The sequence below is a fragment of the Nannospalax galili genome, unplaced genomic scaffold (genome assembly GCF_000622305.1).
Source record: "Nannospalax galili isolate Female #2095 unplaced genomic scaffold, S.galili_v1.0 scaffold362, whole genome shotgun sequence".
NCBI classification, from domain to species: Eukaryota; Metazoa; Chordata; class Mammalia; order Rodentia; family Spalacidae; genus Nannospalax; species Nannospalax galili.
In genome coordinates this window covers 1,943,196-1,961,696 of record NW_008348785.1, presented here as the reverse complement: position 1 = coordinate 1,961,696, position 18,501 = coordinate 1,943,196, and the positions used below count along the sequence as shown (strand labels likewise).

The window sequence follows — 18,501 nt, the reverse complement described above, 5'->3', positions numbered from 1 at the left end:
GGGTTCCTTTATCCGTCTCTACTCTAGTGCTGAGACAGGGTCTCTTACTGAGCTGGATTTGCTAGGCTAGTAGACCTAGGGATCCTCTGCCCTCTGCTCTCCACCACTGGGGTTACAGGTACACAGAGCATGTCTGACTTTTTACCTGGATGCTGTGAATTTGAATCCAGGCCTTTATGCTAACCCACTGAGCCACTCTCTAGTAATCTCCCATCTCTCTCTTAAACAGACCCCAAATCCTACACTAACACGGCTGCCAGAAATTGGGCTGGTGTGAACCAAAGTTATGCTGTGTTCTAAGAACAAGCTGCTGGGCCTGGGGAATCTGTACTCCACCTCTTCCTATGCTAATGAAGATGACAATGCCCTCTTGCTGGTGGCTGGTGAAGAGAGAGAATAGAATACATGGGATGGAAAGCAAGATTCTGGATGGGCGACCCTCCCTGTACCCACAGGTTGTCCTTATAAACCCAAGACCTGGAGGAGGGCACAGGCTTCTGAGGAAGTTTATGCCTACAGAATCCTCTTGGGGTGAAACAACAGACAGTTGGAAGAGATGGATGATGTAAGCTACTCCCCTACACTGGTCCACCTGGGGACTCGGGCAACAGCATTAAGTCCAAGGCTGCTTCTGGCTTGGTGTCACCTCTAAAGGGCTGAGTATGTGAGGAACAAGCTCCAAACTCCATGCACCTAAGATCCACAGGCTCACATGACTGTGAGCACTGGCTACTGGGGAAACATGGGGTGTAGGAAGCAGGTAAGAAATGTGAACATGCGGTTGGTCATCTGCATACAGTCCCACCTGAGGAAGTAAACAGAGCAGAACGTGCTGGGTTCAGATCCCACCTCTGCTGCCACATGTCTACCAAGATAACATGTTGCCCTATTCTGCTAAATTAATAGGAATGCATGAGGATGTAAGCTCCAGCCTTGCAGGACCACACCACATGCATTCACGGAACAGGCAGAATACAGAACACACACCTGGGTCAGTGAATGCAATTCTTCCCACTCTGCTTCCCCACATATACCTCTCCCAACTCCTACTGGGCTGCTCTTCACACATACATTCCCTTCCTCTCCACCACCCCCCCCAATCCATTGAGGGAAGTGCTCCTTTTCATGGGTGAGGCTCCTTATCTCCCACAAGGAAAGCCTTACTGCCCATGGGGGTCATCAACAGGTTTTAATGAAGTAGGAACTTCTGAGTTGTCAAAATCCCTGGTTGAAGAACACAAAGGTTCCTAGCTACCAGAGGGGGTGGTACCTGGCGGGGGAGGGTGTCCCAGGGACAGAGGCTGACAAGTCTGAACCCAGAACCATAGCCAGGCTGTCTCAGCTACTTAGTATACCATGTTCTTCTTAGAAGCAACATATCCCCACTCAAGCCAGTGACCTCTTGAAACAGGACTCACTAGCCTGGGTCTCAACAGTAAAAAGGACCTCAATTTCCACAGGGCTAAGCCCTGGGAGGACACAGCAGGCCTCACAGAGATCACATGTAAACACACCCAACCCACGCCTGTTGAAGAACAGAGGCTATTAACTGTGTTACTGACACATACAGATGTTGTCTGTTTCTAAAATCCCCAAGTAGATCAATTAGCATATTATGAAGAATTTGCTTCTTTTTTCCCTTGACAGATCATAAAAGCCAAAACACAATGCTTAGTTTGAAACTGACAAATGTATATAGCAAATCTCTTGCTGGATTAGCTGTAGCTGGATTAGGCCCCTCATTAATTCTAAGAGTAGACTGTCAAAAGCTATACAAGCATTTCTTTGGGAGCTGAAGCTCAACATCAAACAAGTCACTCCTGCTCCATGAAGGGGTGGCCTACTTGAAGTTCTCTGAAGCGAGCCCCAACACAGTCCTAACATTTGCACTAAGGCCATTCCACTTGCTTTCCAGATAAACTGTTGGGAATGTGAGCAGGAAAGTAAGGCAGAGGGTTGAGGAGATACCTCAGTTGGTAAACTGTGTACCTGGGTAGCATGAGAACCTGAGTTCAATCCCTAGAACCCATGTTCAAATTGCTGGGCATGGTACACATGTCCATAATTACAGGGTGGCAAAGACAAGATTCCTGGAACTCCCTGGCCAGCCACCCCCAAACAAGGTCCCTGAGGACCAACACAGGCAAACTGTCCAATGTTACATATACACACCCTCACCCCACCCAACACACACATGGGATGGGAGGGGAGGGCTTAGGTTAGACAAGTGCACATACAAAATCAAGAGCATCAAATCTTAAAATTAGTTTTAATACTAGCCGGGCGTGGTGGTGCACGCCTGTAGTCCCAGCACTTGGGAGGCAGAGGCAGGCGGATCTCTGTGAGTTCAAGGACAGCCTGGTCTACGGAGTGAGTTCCAGGACAGCTGGGGCTACAGGGAGACCCTGATTCAAAAAGACAAAAAAAAAAGTTTTAATACTCTATAAATGTAAATATTAACAGGGTTCTAGTGTGTCCATCTCCTACTGTGGGAATTAACTCAGTGTAAAGAAAGAAATACTCAGCTCCTGTCATGTGAGAAAATCTGGGGCCTTTTGTGTTTCTTCAACTTGACTGGGCGGGGGGCAGAGGATAATTCCAAGGCAGACAAAGGTATAATGGCATTATCATTCTCTGAAACCTTAAGCGTTTTCTCTTACTTGAGTGCATGGACATGATGCTTTGCTGGAGGAGAGGTGGGAAGGGCAGAAGACAAGAGTGAGCCATGAAACCAAAACTAAGTTAATACATGCAGAGTTGTCCTTCCCCATTCTTCTAGAATTCTCATCCTAGACTGCAAATCAAAATCTGCATTTAAATAGAATATTTTTAATGTGGAAAAGAGGAAGCCCCAGGGTATAAAGGTATAGAATTCAATACCTATGGGCACGACATTGCATTTAAAATGAGATGCAACATTTTGAAATTTACTGAATATATTATGCATCCCAAACTGTCTTGTTATTAGTGTTTTTACTAAATTCTCCTCCCTTAATAGGTATGCTTCTTTTATGGCCAGGACTGTTAATAAAAGTAATATGATATTACATCATTCTATCAATTTAATCTTAGAAAAGATTACGTGATCCCAGATCTCAAAAGCTGTAGGCTGATAATCCCAGCCATTATTCAGCGTGAAATTCAAACAGTCTGAATTCATTAACGTTCGTTGTTACAAATCTGCATTTTCAGACTCTGCCATAAAATGCAGGAGTCCAAACTCAGTGACCTGAATCTAACAGCCTTTCATGTGAAGTGGTTGTGCTCAACAGCTTTTCCTGGCGTGGCTCTCAGGATAAAACCCGATGTCCTCCCCCAGGCTGGGGAGAGATGGGGCTACATGAACCTCAGCCCGGCTAAGGGATGAAGGTATCTCCTGCAAAGTATTCCGGAGACGTGACCCCAAATTCAGATGTCCTATGTATTTGCAGCTGCAGCAGAGATCATTGAGGCTGTGAAGGTACTGCCCTGTGATGGCGTGAGTGGCTGCACACTCAAACCATGTCATGGGATGTTCTCCATCACCTTACAGTATAGCAAGGAGGCTCTCCTGAGATGACTGATCCAGGACTGCGGAGATCACTCAACTATAAGACATTTTTTTCTTTATAGACCAACAGCATAGAGTAAGTCAGGATGGCAGAACACACAGTGAAGGCAAACTGTGGGTATCTCAAGGCATCCACCGGGACATGGGCATATTCCCAGGATAGGCATTATTAACACCTGTTGAAGGAGCCGGTGGCCAGGACGCAACAACATGGTGCCAACACATCACCTCTGCTCTGCTGTAGCTCAGACCAGTATATTCTCACAAATGAGAACTAGACTTCAATCTGGAAAAGCATCACTATCAGGCTGAAGGAGGGACACATCCTATCTCCCAAGTCTGGGGAGGAAAATACAGCTTCAGGACCATGCTGAGAATCTAGTGAGGAAGATGAGAATTCTTTTCTTGGCTTTATCATTATAACTGACCACGGGTGCTGCTCTGTGCATACCTCTAGCTGGGGCTGGCAGACTCCCAGGCTGAACCCATGACTCTGCATGCACTGTGGCTACCTACTGACGACGATAAAATGTTGAATATGTTGAATGATGATGTTGACTGACAGTGGTCTTTTCTTTCCTATTTCTTTAAAAGGTGTACCAAGTACTCACTAAGCCCCTTCAATAGGCTTTCAGGGAATGCCAACTGCATGGAGATTAAACACTACTATTAACTCCATTTGACAGATGGGGAATGAATCTGAGGCACTAAGTAAAAAAGGCTTGCTTTTCCCAAGGCTGATACTATCACAAGGCAGCCACAGTCCAGCTCCAAGAGATTCCTGACCATGTTATCAGGTCCCTGCCCCTCTACCCATCACCATGGCCTTGAAATCTTGACTCTCCCCTGCAAATTCAAAAGAGCCAAAGTCCTCAGGGCTGCTGGAGAGAGAGACTGCTGGGGTGCAATTCCACTCGGAAGAGCGGGGTTGTTTCCTGGCCAAGTCTAGTGCAGAACCAATCTGCTCTGTTTAAACAGAATGCAGAAGGCTTTCCGGCTTTAATCAGGCCTCGCAGTGCTGCCCCTTAAGCCTGGGGGAGATAGGCGCACAAATCAATACCAGTACTCCTTCCTAGAGGAAGCTGCAATCGGGACTGTGGTTTGGAGGTCATCTTTGGCTGTAATTAGGCAGTCGCGGCGGGTAGCAATTGAATTATGAAAAGCCAGGAGTACAAGTACTCTCTCATCCAAGTGAAGGCTTTGAACAAATGTGAGACTGCCGCCGTCACTTACACACACAGGAAACACAAGCTTCCCAGCTTGCATCTCAGGCAGCTGCCACACTGGTCCATGAAGGAATTTGACACAGTCATCTGAGCTGTGCTCCCAAAGGATCTGGGGCTCAGGGACTCAGAGTCACTCAAGCGCCTGTGTGGTCACTGTCTGGATGGACCTGTGGCAGCAGAACCACAACTCTTCTCTATGACAAGGCACAAGCCCAGCAGTCCCAGAGGATGATGAGAGAGCACAGGCAGCTTCCCAAACCATGTGGGCTCAGCCCCCTGCCCCTCCCCATACATGCAGGGAGGCAAGACTTCCTAGCTGTCCTGCTGTGAAATGCACAAGAACATGGCTTTTATTATCCTAGACCACTTATGATGCCCTGAGCAGGTAGTGTGACTTGCTGGCTTGCCTTCTGTCTGCAGGAAATACTCCCAGCTAACACAGAGCAACCCTGTCATCCCAGCAGGTGCTGGGCTGGGTCCCTACCTGTCTGTCCGGCTGCCTCTACACTGCTCTCAGCCTCAATGCAGCCAGATGTGATGGTGCATACCTGTAATCTCAGCACTCTGGAGTTTGATACATAAGGGTATGGACTAGACAACATGGTGAGACCCTGTCTCAAAGAGGGGAGGAGAGGCTGGAGAGATGGTTCAGCAGTTAAGAGCACTGGCTGCTCTTGCAGAAGACACCGGTTTGGTTCCAAGCATCCACATGGCGGCTAACAACCATCTGTAATTCCAGTTCCAGGGATCCAACACCCTCTTCTGGCCTCTGAAGGCACTGCACAACATGGGTGCACTTACATACATGCAGACAATATACTCATACACATAAAATAAAAATAGTAAATAATTTTTTTATTTATCATTTTTATTTTATGGGTATGGGTGTTATGCTTGCATGTAGGTAAGTGCACCTGTGTCGTGCAATGCCCAAGGAGGACAGAAGAGGCTGTCAGATCCCCTGGAACTGGAATTACGGACGGTAGTTAGCTGCCATGTGGGTGCCGGGATTCAAACCCAGGTCTTCTGCAAGAATAGTCAGTGTTCTTAACTACTGAGCCATCTCTCCAGCCCAATAACAAATTTTTTAAAAATGGGTTTTGATTTGTTTGCTGGTTGGTTTTTAAGAGATGAGGTGTCACTATGTAGCCCTGCCTGGCCTAGAACTTAAGAGATCCACCAGTCTCAGCCTGGCAAGTCCTAGGATTAAATGTGTGGGCAGCTACACCTAGCTTTATTTTTGAGATCTCACTTATTCCAGGCCACATAGGCTACACACAGGAAATAAAGGCATTAAGTGAACCACTGTACCCCAGGAAAAACTCTGGGGGTCTAGAGTGATGGCTCAGTGGTCAACAGCACTGGCTGCTCTTCCAGAGGACACAGCTTTGGTTCCTAGCATCCACATGGTGGCTAACAATCATTCTTAACTCCAGTTCCTGGAGACCTGCCACCCACTTCTGGCCTCTTCATGCACTGCACGTACAAGTGTACTAACAATACATGCAGACAAAACACTCATACACATAAAATTTAAACTATAGAATAAATTTTAAAATTAAAAAGGGCACAGGTTGAAAGGTTCTATGTTAATACCCTTTCCCACACTTGATTTCATTCACCAGCTAGGAGAATCAGATGAGAGACTCCATCAGAAAGGACTAACATTCTCGGCTTCTGCGCCAGCAGTGACCACACCAGAGATGTCTCCTCCGTATAAACAGAGCATTGATGATGTGAGTGAGGATGGAGGGGGGACCAGGAAGACTGTGCGTGATGCTCCCAAGAAAGCCAACCAAGGGGCTATCAGCACTGCTGGGGACGTGAAGGAGAAAACCAGTCAAGAGCAGCTGGGGTCAAGGTCTCTGTGGATGCAGAGCCCATACCTCTCCTGTGTCTCCTGCCTACTTATTCCTGAGGCACTGATTCCTAGAAGTGGATTTTGTGATCAAGAACATGGCAAAGGGGCAAAGTGGCCTGGGGCCTTAGGCCCTTCTCTTCTCTAATGTGTCACCAGTCAGACCGGCTTACCCTGCAGCCCGATTGCGCAGTTGCTTGCTCCTACTCCATTTACTGAAGAATTGCAGGTGACACCAACCCAGGATAACATGTGCTTCCTTTGACTTAAGATACAGGGCTGAATGGGAAGAGGTCACATGGTCACACAGCTGTCCAATTACAAGGCACAGGAAGCAGATACCTTCACCACTACTCACATGTTCAAATCAACGCACAGCACACAATGGCACTTGGAGAAACCAAACCTTTCTCCAAATATCCAACAGTAAGATCACAGGGATGCCAGAAACCAACAGGCTCACGAGTAAGCAGGAAGGGTGGAAAGGGAGAACCCTGCAAGGGAGCTGCTGACAGCGAGTAACACATTTATGGAAAATGGACGCTCAATACTGCTAACAGGTCCTCTGAAAGGCTCCAGCCAAGGATTGTGTTTCTTAATGCTTGCCCGTTTTACAGTCTTTCCCTAGTGATCTGGGATTTTATTGTTTGGCCTTATATGACTAATTTTACCAACTTCTACAATGTAACCCCACAGGATGCTAATGTAGAGAAACTGATATGCTTCCTCTGAGGGTCTAAAGAAACCACATTATGAAGTATGTATAAATGTCACATTTGAGCTGCTTCTGAGTAAAAGCCAGAGACATGTCCCACCTTCCTTTCTCCTACTGGCAGTCACTCTAGGCAGATACTTTCCTGGACTTACCCCACCTCCGCCATTTTCACACACACACACACACACACACACACACATACACACACACAAAACCAGTAAATTAGACAGCATTTTCTTTTAAAGCCTGCTATTTATCCTTAACTGGTATAAGTCTAGGGGAATTATGTTAATTGCTATGTGGAAAGAAGGAATTGCAAAAGCATTCAGTTAACAGGAAGACTTTATTTATAAGCAGCTTAGGGCCAGGTGGGAGTTGCCAAGTTTGCCAAAAATCAATCAGTCAATCAATAAATGAAGCAGGTGTGCTCTACTGGGGGGTTGGATGCACACCGGGAAGGGCAAAGCCACAGGCCACACATGGCACCCTTCTTTCGGTCCCAGATAAAAACAGTTCTCTGGGGATCTAGTTCCAGGAGGAACATGGAATTCTAGGCTGGTTCTTAGAGCCCTGCTTTAGAAAGTGCACGTACCTCTCTACTCTTTGAACAGTTAAAACAGGGACCAGGAAGTTGTGAAAGAATCTGCGAGTTCCCTCACCTCTTCTGGCACAGGGACCTCCTGAGGGGAGACCCCAGTGGGCTCCATGGCACTGTGAGGATTTCAGCATTTATAGTTGGGGAAATTGCTGCAAGTTCAAAGTTATGTCCCTTTTCACTTGAACCTAGGCATATCAACTGAAATGACATAAACCAAAGCTACTTTAAAGCAGAAGATGCTAGTGGCCTCATGTATTATTATGAATAGTCACAAAACCAACAACGATAAGGATAAATGAGAATGAAACTCTCCATAGAAAACAAATCCCCACCCTGCACACTATCAATCCCATGTGGGAACACTTGATTAGAGCCCTGGCTAATTTCTTTATTTTTCAGACAGGGTCTCCCTGTAGCCCCAGTTGGTCTGGAACTCACCTCCCAGTGCTGGGATTAAAGGCGTGGACCACCATGCCCAGCCTCCTAGCTAGATTTTAACAGAAGCTCTTTCCCTAACCTCATATGCACATTAATATATATATATATATCCTTAGCCCAGAACTTAACACAAAATATCATTTCCTCTGGGTCACCATCACAGCCCTTCCTTCCCACTCTCCAGGAAAACCATGCTCCGGGGGTATTAAGGGAGTTCTGCACTGCCACAGAAAAGGGCTGTAGCTCTTAAGTCTACTGGGGAGCCCTCAGGCAGGTCAGGAACACCCCTGGTCACCTCTTCTCTGGGTTTGCTCAGGTCTCCATGCAGGTGGCGGTAGAGTGACCAGCGTCTACCACAGCCTGAGGCCAGCTTCAATTCCCTGTGAACCATGAACCGGCCCCTCAAGCTTGGGCACAGAAACGTCAAAAACATCTTTGGGCCCCAAAGAAGCCATCACTGACTAGAAAGGGTTTCCTCAAATACTAGCAAAGCCCACCAAACCACAATAGTATTTCTGGAAAGGTTCCCTTATCAGTAAGGGACAAGGTAGTGGTGGTAGTGGTGGGGAAACAGGACTTGGGGTGATACCACTACCTCTATCACCACCCCACCCCAGGTCTACAGGAAGACTCTGTGCGGATGACTGGGCTCACTGGCATCCCTAGAGCCTGCTTGATGCCACTGTTCCCAAGGAGGGCCCTGCAGGAGTCTTATACTGGATGGAGAACCCCAGAAAACTAAGGCAAGAATCTGTCATATGAGTGACAGGAAAAAGTTGAGGCCTGTTTATTTCTGTTCCTCTTTAACCCTGAATAGGTCCAGTAATTGGGGTGGACAGGAGGGTGTTGAACACCATTAACATAGCAGAAAACCAAACCCACCAAAAGATGAACCCTGGCTCTGAAACAGGAGGGACTGGACCTCAGTCTAGTCCCATTCAGAAAGCCACGCTTAGATTTTGAAATTCTCAGGAGGAAGATGTGTGGCTGCACCAACACTCGCCACCGACATCTCCTTTTATTCTTGGGAGTGGCATCCACGTGCTTAGACTCCACTGGGAAATCAACTTGAAACAGGAACCAAGGGCTCCAGCTAGGGTCCCCTTCTCCACAGAGAGCTAGCTATACTCCTTCCCCTGGTATGTCCACCCCCATCCCTGTCTCCTGGCTGCTTAGAGACCAAAGGCCTTGCACATCTTCCTCTGGTTTGTGGTTTCCCACACTGGCAGTCACGCCACTGACCTAACAACTAGATCACATGTCCCTAGATGGCCACTAGGATATACTGTACGCTAGCAACCAGCACCCTGGAAGGAGGGTGAAGCCCAGGATCCTGGAAGATTGCCACAATGGGACTACAGTGGACTGTTCAAGAGCCTACACCATCAGGCCCTAAGTTTGGGCACTCGTTTCTAGTAAGATAATACTGTCCTTTCCCTTCTATTTTCCATGGAAGGTAAATGTCCTTCCAGAAATGGGTCAAAAGCCCAGTGACTAGGGAGTTGACCTCATCTAGTAGTACTGCTGGCTCATGAGAGCCCAGCTCAGATGGTCAGCTCAGCCTGGCCCGGTTCTCATGATAGACCATGGCACAGTCCTTTTTCCACCACTAAATGCACTGAGTGACCAGCAGTGGCACGCTCAGATGGCCTCTCCCAGGGGCTTTTTCAGGTTATATCAAGCATCTATGTCATTATCATAATTTGTGGAATGGGGGGGCAATAAGCACTGGCAGCCAGGTTCAGAGCTATCTGCTTGCAAAAGCCCAGTCACCAGGATCCCACCATCACTTTATGGAAGAAAGCTCTGGGCTCTGATGTGATTTCCACTTCATCATTTTCCCCTGACACTTCTGTTAAAATGACCAGATAACTGGGTGGTGATACCCATATTAATGCTTAATGGCAAACCAGCATAAGAAACACTATGACCCAGATGAGGTAAGAATAAACCCTTCTGGTTCCAGAAGCCATTGAGCCAATGGCACATAGAGTGCTCACAGTGACCAGGAGCAACACACAGGACAGACAGTAAAGTGAACAAATTGAACTGCATCTAGAATTAGCACGCTACTGGTTGTTAATGGCAAAACGAGCCTTCTTAGGAGGATAGTGATGTGAGTTCTTCCTGAAGCACACAAGCAAAGGTACCAAGCCTAGCACAACAGGAGTACAGTGCTACCAAACAAGGGCACGATCCGAAACCCGAAGATGACCAAAAGGACCTACAACCTATTCTAGTGCCACCCAGGTTACCACTCAGAGGCCACGGCTTTGATGGAAGTGACTTCTTTCTCATCTGTCCACATTCAAAACCATTCATCTGGCAGGGCATAGGGGCACAAGCCTTTAATCCCAGCACTGGGGAGGCAGAGGCAAGCCATTCAAGGTCAGCCTGGTCTACATAGCAAGTTCCAGGCCAGCTGGGGCTACAGGGAGACTCTGGAGAGAGAGAGAGAGAGAGAGAGAGAGAGAGAGAGAGAGAGAGAGAGCGCGCTCAACACATGAGCTTCCTGGTTAGAACCAATGTATGGTTCTTAACTACAGCTGCAACCCAAGTAGCCAAGTTGTTGCTACATACTGAAGGTAGGCCACGCTGTCAGTGTGACTGTTTCAGATGAGGGTACAACCCACTGGACACAGTGAGCCATCGAGTGTCAGGGGATCAAGAGTAAACCTCTGAGAATCCCACCTTGAGAGTCTCTGGGAATGTGGTCAGCAGAGCCAGTGGGCAGCCAGGCCAATAGTGGACATGAACCATGGACCGAAAGGCATCATTATGGCATAGCGACCAACCACACTCCAGTGGTGGTCAACTGCAGTATCGCCATCTTTCCCATCTTTCCCGAGGGGCTCGCCACTACATGCCAATGACACAAGAATACAGGGATGTGCTTGTACAGCCTAGGTGTCTTGTTGAGAAGTGAGTTATAACAATACCAACTCTATTCTGGACACCAGTGCTACGCCAATGAGAAAGCCATTAAAAGTCCATTTCATCCTTACATCATATCTTTTTAGGACACGGTGTCCCAACCCCAAGATGAATATCCATAAAACACACCAAGTGTCCCTCTGAGGCATTACTCTCCAACCAATGAGTTCCCCTGACCCCGGAAAGGGTGGGTGTTCATTAGTAGCAGGTACCAACAGTTCCTGGACAGAACTGGATGCCTGTGGAGACATCCTTAGTTTTATACTCAGTAAGAACTAACAGTGTACCAGCCCAGGTCCACAGTGATTAGAGCCCGGGGCAGGGAGAGGTTAGCACAGTCTCCCTAGGCTTATTGGTGAAATGTGGCCTTGAAAGGCAGAACTGAAGGGAAAATGCTGGTAGAGGCTGCTGGGTTTCCCTCTTGTCTCTTGTCCCCCTAAGGAGGCTCAAGTATAGCCCCGTGGAGTCCATCACCTCCTAGCACTAAGATGGGTACCTGTCCAAAGACCACCAAGGACTCCTGTGGTAAGCACTCTGCTACGCTGGGGCCTCTGCCTCCCATGCCCTGCCAAAGAATGCCTGGGAGAGGTCTCTGCAGTAAATGAAACTGAATCTTGGAAGGTGGGGGATTGCACCTCGGTCGACTTAATTTACAAAGGTGGCTTCCTTCCTTCTACACACCCCAAACAAAGCTATTTGCTGAAAGGGCACGTTAAGCTTGTGAGGCATCTGCCAGCTGACATCAGGGCTGGCTGTACTGCTGTTTCTGCTGACCTCGCTCCATTGATGAAGGGAGCCACCCAGGTCCACCCTTTCCCAATCCACAGCCCTTGCTGCACGTTTAGGTGAGACTCAGCGTGGTTACCCAGAGGTCACCCCTTAATGCCCCCAGCAACGGCCTCCCCGGCCCAGAAAGCCAAGCCAGGAGGCCACAATGGCAGTCTTGACCTTCTTCCTGACCACAGCTTTGCCTCTTTGGGTTGTACAAAAGAATACTGGGTAAAGTTCATGCTTGACTCCGTTTTTGAATGACATGGTTAGTTCAAGGGGAAAATACACATATTTCTTAAAGCAAGAGAAAAAAGAAAAATCAATCCCAAAGAAGTGGGCACTTTTGAGATGTTGAGACTAAACTCAGATCCCCAATCTTGCTACTGGTGCAGGACTGAACCATTCCCGGTCAATATTCTTTGCCACACGTCCAACGAGTGCAGGCAGAATTGAACGCCTCCTCTACCTACACACATATTCCCAAATGACTCCCCCAAGAAAAAAAATCATTAGATGTGCAAGACATCCCAGGGGTTGGCAACAAGCCATAAAGAGCTACCATGGCCAGCCGGCTGCTTCCTTTTAAGAATGTCCATCTACCCTCTTACCAGTGACTGGATAGCAAGAGACATCTCCAACTCACTTTTATTCTTTTTAATTAATCCATCGAGAAGTCCCAACACTATTTCCATCCTGACTTGCAGGATAATTTCCGTTGACTTATCTCTATAGGAGCAGAGCAGGAATCACTTTTCACTGGACTGTATTGCTTCAGAGTTAATTACATGTATTTTGCTTTTGATAAATGAAAATACCAGATGCAATTAATTGAAAGACAATCAATATGATCCTGCTATTAGACGTCCCAGGGAAACATCCAGAGGCTGCCAGAGATTCATAGCCATCTGCTAATTGAAAACATTCCAAAGGGGATTTTAGAAAACTCAACTTCTACCTGGAGATATTTTACAGTAACTCACCAATATCAATGTGTCCGCAAACTCTACAGCTCGCTCGAAGGGCTGTCCGTCTTTTTAAGGATTCAGCTTCATCAGTTCACAACCATTTACGGTGATGAAACCCTGCAAATAAAATGAATTGGGTCGGTGAGGCTGAGGCAGTGAGTCTGTTTACATCTAGCCATCCTTTAATTGCATTTTTCCAATGCCTTTGACTCAGAGCTACCAGAGGTTATTAAATGGTTTCATTAAAAATACTATTTGTCTTGCTGTAGTCACACAGCAGATCAAATTAAACACTGGAGCACCAGAACAAATGGACCCTTTCCATCCACTCTGACACGAAGCCAAGAGTGCAAAACCAGAAGGTGATGTTATGTCATCCCCATGAAAATGCCACTTGGCTTCCTTCACATCTCCACACAGCACAGCAAGGGTCCAGCATATGTTCAAGCCAAAAGTATTACCAAGTGATTGAGGAAATACAGAATCATAAAGTGCATTTCATAAGCCCCTGGTTTGTAAGAGCCAGCATAAACGCTGACAACCGCTAATCTACTGGAGGTTTGAGGAATAGCTGCAGATGTCCATTAAGAGAAGGCATTTTAACTCGCTACTGAAATTGATTACTCAGTTAAGAATTCAATCCTAATGTTCAATAAAATCGCACTTTCTTGGCAAATGCAGGATGAAGCGGGGTGTCCCATTAAATGCCACTCACATTCATTTCATGATGCACAGACCAGGGAGGAGAGACAGAGTACCACCCCTGTCATCTGACTACCTCCTGTACAGGCTGCACTGTGGCAGCAGTGGGCAGTGAAATCAGTCCTGTGGCTGAGAGAAAAAGCCAGCATCTGTCTGGCAAGCATGGCCAGGCATCTTACTTTCTACGGCTTTTCCAAGAAGATGGAATTCCACCAGTGGCCTTGCTATGCAACGGCAGAACCCACATGCAATGGCCCCTTGTGAGAAAGGAGAGGGGCACACACCAAACACTGCTGCCTCCAACCTTGACCGCTCCTCTCGGGCCTCTTAGGCCTCCAATCATATGGGTCAACCAGGATGTAAATGTTTGGTTAGCATGCCACTTACAACAAACAATTACCCACATACACCGAAGTCAACAAAAGGCAGGGAAAAAAAAAAAAATCACCATAACCAGCTCCCCAATCAGCCATTACTTCTCCAGCTAGTCAAATCTAGAGATGCCATGGATTCCCAATACAGTTGTTTCTCTTTCCACATTTAAACAAGGAACTTTGGTTGCTGTCAAGATCATCAGGAACCAATTCACTGCCTCACTGCATTCCCCCACCATCTTACAACTCAAACTTCCCAGGTAAGAAAGGTTGGGTAGCTGGGTGTGGTGGTGCATGCCTTTAATCTCAGCACTCAGGAGGCAGAGACAGTAGATCTCTGTGAGTTCAAGGCCAGCTGGGGCCACAGGGAGACCCTGTCTCCAAAATAAAACAAAGGTTTGGTAATAAAGTAGACATTCCAACCTCAAGTGTCAGGAGCAGACAGCTGCAGCCTTCTAGTGGCCTGGACCTTCAATGACATAAGCATCTACCACAGTCAAAGAACCCTTCAAAGGTGGCAGGGCTTGTCTGGACAAACTCCTCAACACCCTTTAAAACACATCTAACAGTTATCTCTCCTAGCACCTGCCCTTCTCTGACTAAACGTTACATACTTAGATCACATTTTAGTTATCACTGGAACATAAGAGGGAACCAAATATTTAATAGTTAATCAGCAGCACAGCAGAGCTAGTCCCTGTGTCGTCCCTATTGTCCTAGTTCGCCACAGGCTTCTTTTTCCTTGTTCCAGTGCTTTCTTCGGTCAACACGAAAACATTTTATAGTCATAAAACACACACACACACACACACAGACACACACACACACAAACTTCCAGGACTGGACATAGTGGCACATGCCTTTAATCACAGCTCTCAGGAGGGAGAGGCAGGTGGATCTCTTATCAGTTCGAGGCCAGCCTTGTCTGCATAGTGAGTTCCAGGCCAGCTGGGGGTACAGGGGAGACCCTGTCTCAAAAGACACAGCCCCCCTCTCCTCCCCACAAAAAAAAAGAGAAAAGAGAAAAGAGAACACACAGGGAAGGCGAAGCTTTATTCTGTTAAGACTGTGTCTCAGTTTTAACCAAGGGCCTGAAATGAAAAATACGGTAACGTGACAAGCTTTGCCTCATCACAGAGCTTGCTGGACACAGGCTTTTTGAGATCCTCCTATAGGAAAATGGAGCAGGAATCGAGCCTTGGGGAAGGCTTGACAGAAGACGAGACATGTCGTGGGATTTCAAGCTGGGGGATTCGGAAGAGCCTGCAGCCTGAGCCAACAGTGACAGCTTATTTAGTGGATTAGGAATGTTAAAAGGCTTGAGAGACTGTCAGAATCTTTAAAGTAAGCACCCATTGTTACTTGAAGGTGGGAAGATGTATGCAGAGACTGGAGCTAGAAGTACTTAAAAAGGTTACAGAACAGCTAAAAATCCAAAAAACATTTGTTTCGGCAGATCCTTGCTGACAGTGCAGTGTGGAGCGGTGCCCCAGGATCTACCAGGGGAATTTTCTTGGCAGGGTTTCTCTAAGAACTTCGAGGAGCGTACAGCCAGACACAGAAATGACTTAGCTGATTAAGATCAACACCATTCCTAATGCAGGGACCTCAGGAGCCTAAGCAGCCCAAGCACGGGAATGACAACCTGCCATCACCTCCAAGTCCACCATCTCCAAGTCCCCTCACTATCCACCCTTGGCCAGGTCTCTGAGGACCTAGGAGGGCCACCCAGCCCTCACCCTGCTTGGGGGCTCAGAGACGAGACAGTGTATTGATGTTGTACACCAAAAAGAAGGGAGCAGCGGATGCCATGGTAATCACCAAAGGCCAGGTAAGTGGGGCTAATGGGTGGGCATGCTTGTGGCTGCCACAAGTCCAACATGGCATCCAAGAACAGATGGGGTGCAAGGGGCAGCAGCTGCCTGGGTGAAGGCTAGCCCAGAACTCCAAACGCTGGGCCACATGGACCCAGGCCTGGGGCTGTTACTGCTCCTACATCACCCACTATCAGTACTGTATACCGGGCCTACTAAGCATGAATCAGGAAGGCCCGGACCATGAAGTGATGTGGAATTCTGGTTTGGTTGTTCTGTGGGGAAAGTCATGGGAAACAGCAATGTCTGTTGCAAAATGACCATGTCTGATGGATGTAGGGCAAAACAAACAGCCCACATCACACATGATCAAACGTGTCTACTTGGTATGATCTGGGACCACCTGGAACAATGTCACTTTCACACAGGCAGGTTCTCAATTCCAGGAACCACTGCCTGGTGATAAATAAACCATATTAATTAAGTTGGAAACAATTACCCTTTATTGAAAGTGAAAACAATCCTGAAAGCTAATTCTCTTGGTGTCCTTCTATAGCCACCTGAGCATCACCACACTTAAGGTCAGTCCTTTATTCTACTTGGGAGGCCCAAGAGTGTCAACTGCAGGAAAGTAACAGTCTGGGCAGGAACTTTGCATACAGCACAGGCAATACAGTCGACTGGCTTTAGGTTGTAAGAATGTGAAAAGGCCCAACAGCCAAGATTTGAGAACTCTTGTCTTCAAATACAAGGACAGTCAGTGGAAAACTGTAAGGCAAGTTTTGGAACTCTGCCACCTTCGTAAGGAAAATAAAATAGGATAGCGTCCCAGTGTTGACTCAGATGTAGCCAATTAAAGCGTATGTTCCTCAGCTGCATCTCTTGGCTTTTGACTTATCACTAGAGAGCCAAGGTAGGTGACTAGGTGACAGGGAGGCACTGTCCTAGGAATCTTGGTGGGGTGTCGGGTAGCAGGAGCACCCCACTCACAGTGGCTCCCGGTGGGCCCAGGAATGTCAGGCAGGGAGGCTTGGCAGTCATTGGAAACAAGGAATGTACATTGATTATTGGGACCTGTTGATAGGGCTGGTGTTGATAGGGCTGGTGCTGGATCCATGAGCAGCAACCCACACAATGTCATTCTGTGACCTCAAGCCAAGTTCCCACACTCCAAACTGCCCAGCTGTCTGGTATAGAAAAGACAGCTGTTAATAAGCAATCTGGTCTAAGGCTCCCAGGGGTCTGAGGAGAAGCCCCCAGTGGCTACACAATGGGAGGAAGGGGCGGGGGGGTGGGGGGCTACAAACTGTGCAACGATCTTCACTCAGAACAGGGCAATGAGGAATGGCTGCCAGCAGACCAGGTCAGCTCAAAGCAGTCTTACTTACTGGGCCACCTTTCGACTTGTACCCAACACCTAAAGATGTCTCACCACTGGCCTCTGGGTTTCAACAGCACAGGCCAAAGGGACCAATGAGGGGCAAGAACCTCTTTGAAAGAATGGGGAGGGGCTGGAGAGATGGCCCAGCAGTTAAGAGCACTAACTGCTCTCGCAGAGGACCTGGCTGCACCCATATGGTGGCTATGAACCGTCCTTACTCCAGTTCCAGGGGACTCCAACACCCTCTTCTGACCTCCAAGGCATTGCATGACAGAGGTACATTCATATACATGCAGGCAATACACTCATACACATAAAATAAAAATAATAATGTATTAAAAATATATTAAAAAAAAAAAAAAGGAGGAACCTGATGGATGATATGGATTTAGTAGCTACGCCTAAGCCTCAGTTGAACCAACAGTGACTGAACCAACTGGGTAGTCTGCCCACCAGGAGACAGCGAGACACTTTCCAATGAGCCTCCGCACCAGCCAACCAGGACACTCAGGTGAACAAGACGCAAGGGGCAAAGGGTGGAGTTGGCACCCGGGTCTCCAGGTGTTCAGCACAAACAAGCACCACAGCCAGATGGTGCCTCCATGCCACAGTAAGGGTGAAAGATGGGGCGGCATGACGGGAAAGCAGGGGACTGTGGATCATCTAGTCTTGAGAATCTTGATGGTTTACACTTCTGTCTACTCTCCCCCAAGAACAATGAGATAAATGGTCAAGATTTACAGAAAGACAAGAAGCGGGAGGGAAGGAGGGGAGCTGAGTAACTTTCTCCTGATACATTATAGAACTATCTGGTATTATGTTATACCATGTATTATAACAGAGAGGATGAGATTTTAAGCATTCAAAACTATGTAAAGATGGAAAAATAGTAGATCTGAACATTTTGTATTTAATTTTCCATTTGACCTAGATCTACTATTTAAACCTATTCTTCAATGAATTTCATCTTGTAATGCACACATATATGCATAAGAGACAGAAAATATCTGAAATCTTATTTCCTCTGGCTACGATGAAAAGTGACTTTCTAAATATGTATAATGAAACAATTATTCATTTTAATTTTCTTCTTACTTTCTGTATTTTTCCATGTTCTAAAAGAATACGTTTCTTGACATCTAGAAAATGCTATCAGTTTGCAGGTCAGGAGAGAC

General features: G+C 47.1%; 1 protein-coding gene across 3 annotated transcripts in view; it reads right to left on the bottom strand.

The window, feature by feature from the left end:
• The window catches only part of Ctbp2 (C-terminal binding protein 2), a 150,693-nt gene that overhangs the window by 95,972 nt on the left and 36,220 nt on the right, over positions 1 to 18,501 (bottom strand). For all 3 annotated transcript variants that reach the window (XM_008846005.3, XM_029569820.1, XM_029569819.1), the window contains exon 2: positions 13,071 to 13,172. The gene's annotated coding sequence lies outside the window, so the exon portion shown is untranslated. The remainder of the gene's footprint in view (positions 1 to 13,070; positions 13,173 to 18,501) is intronic.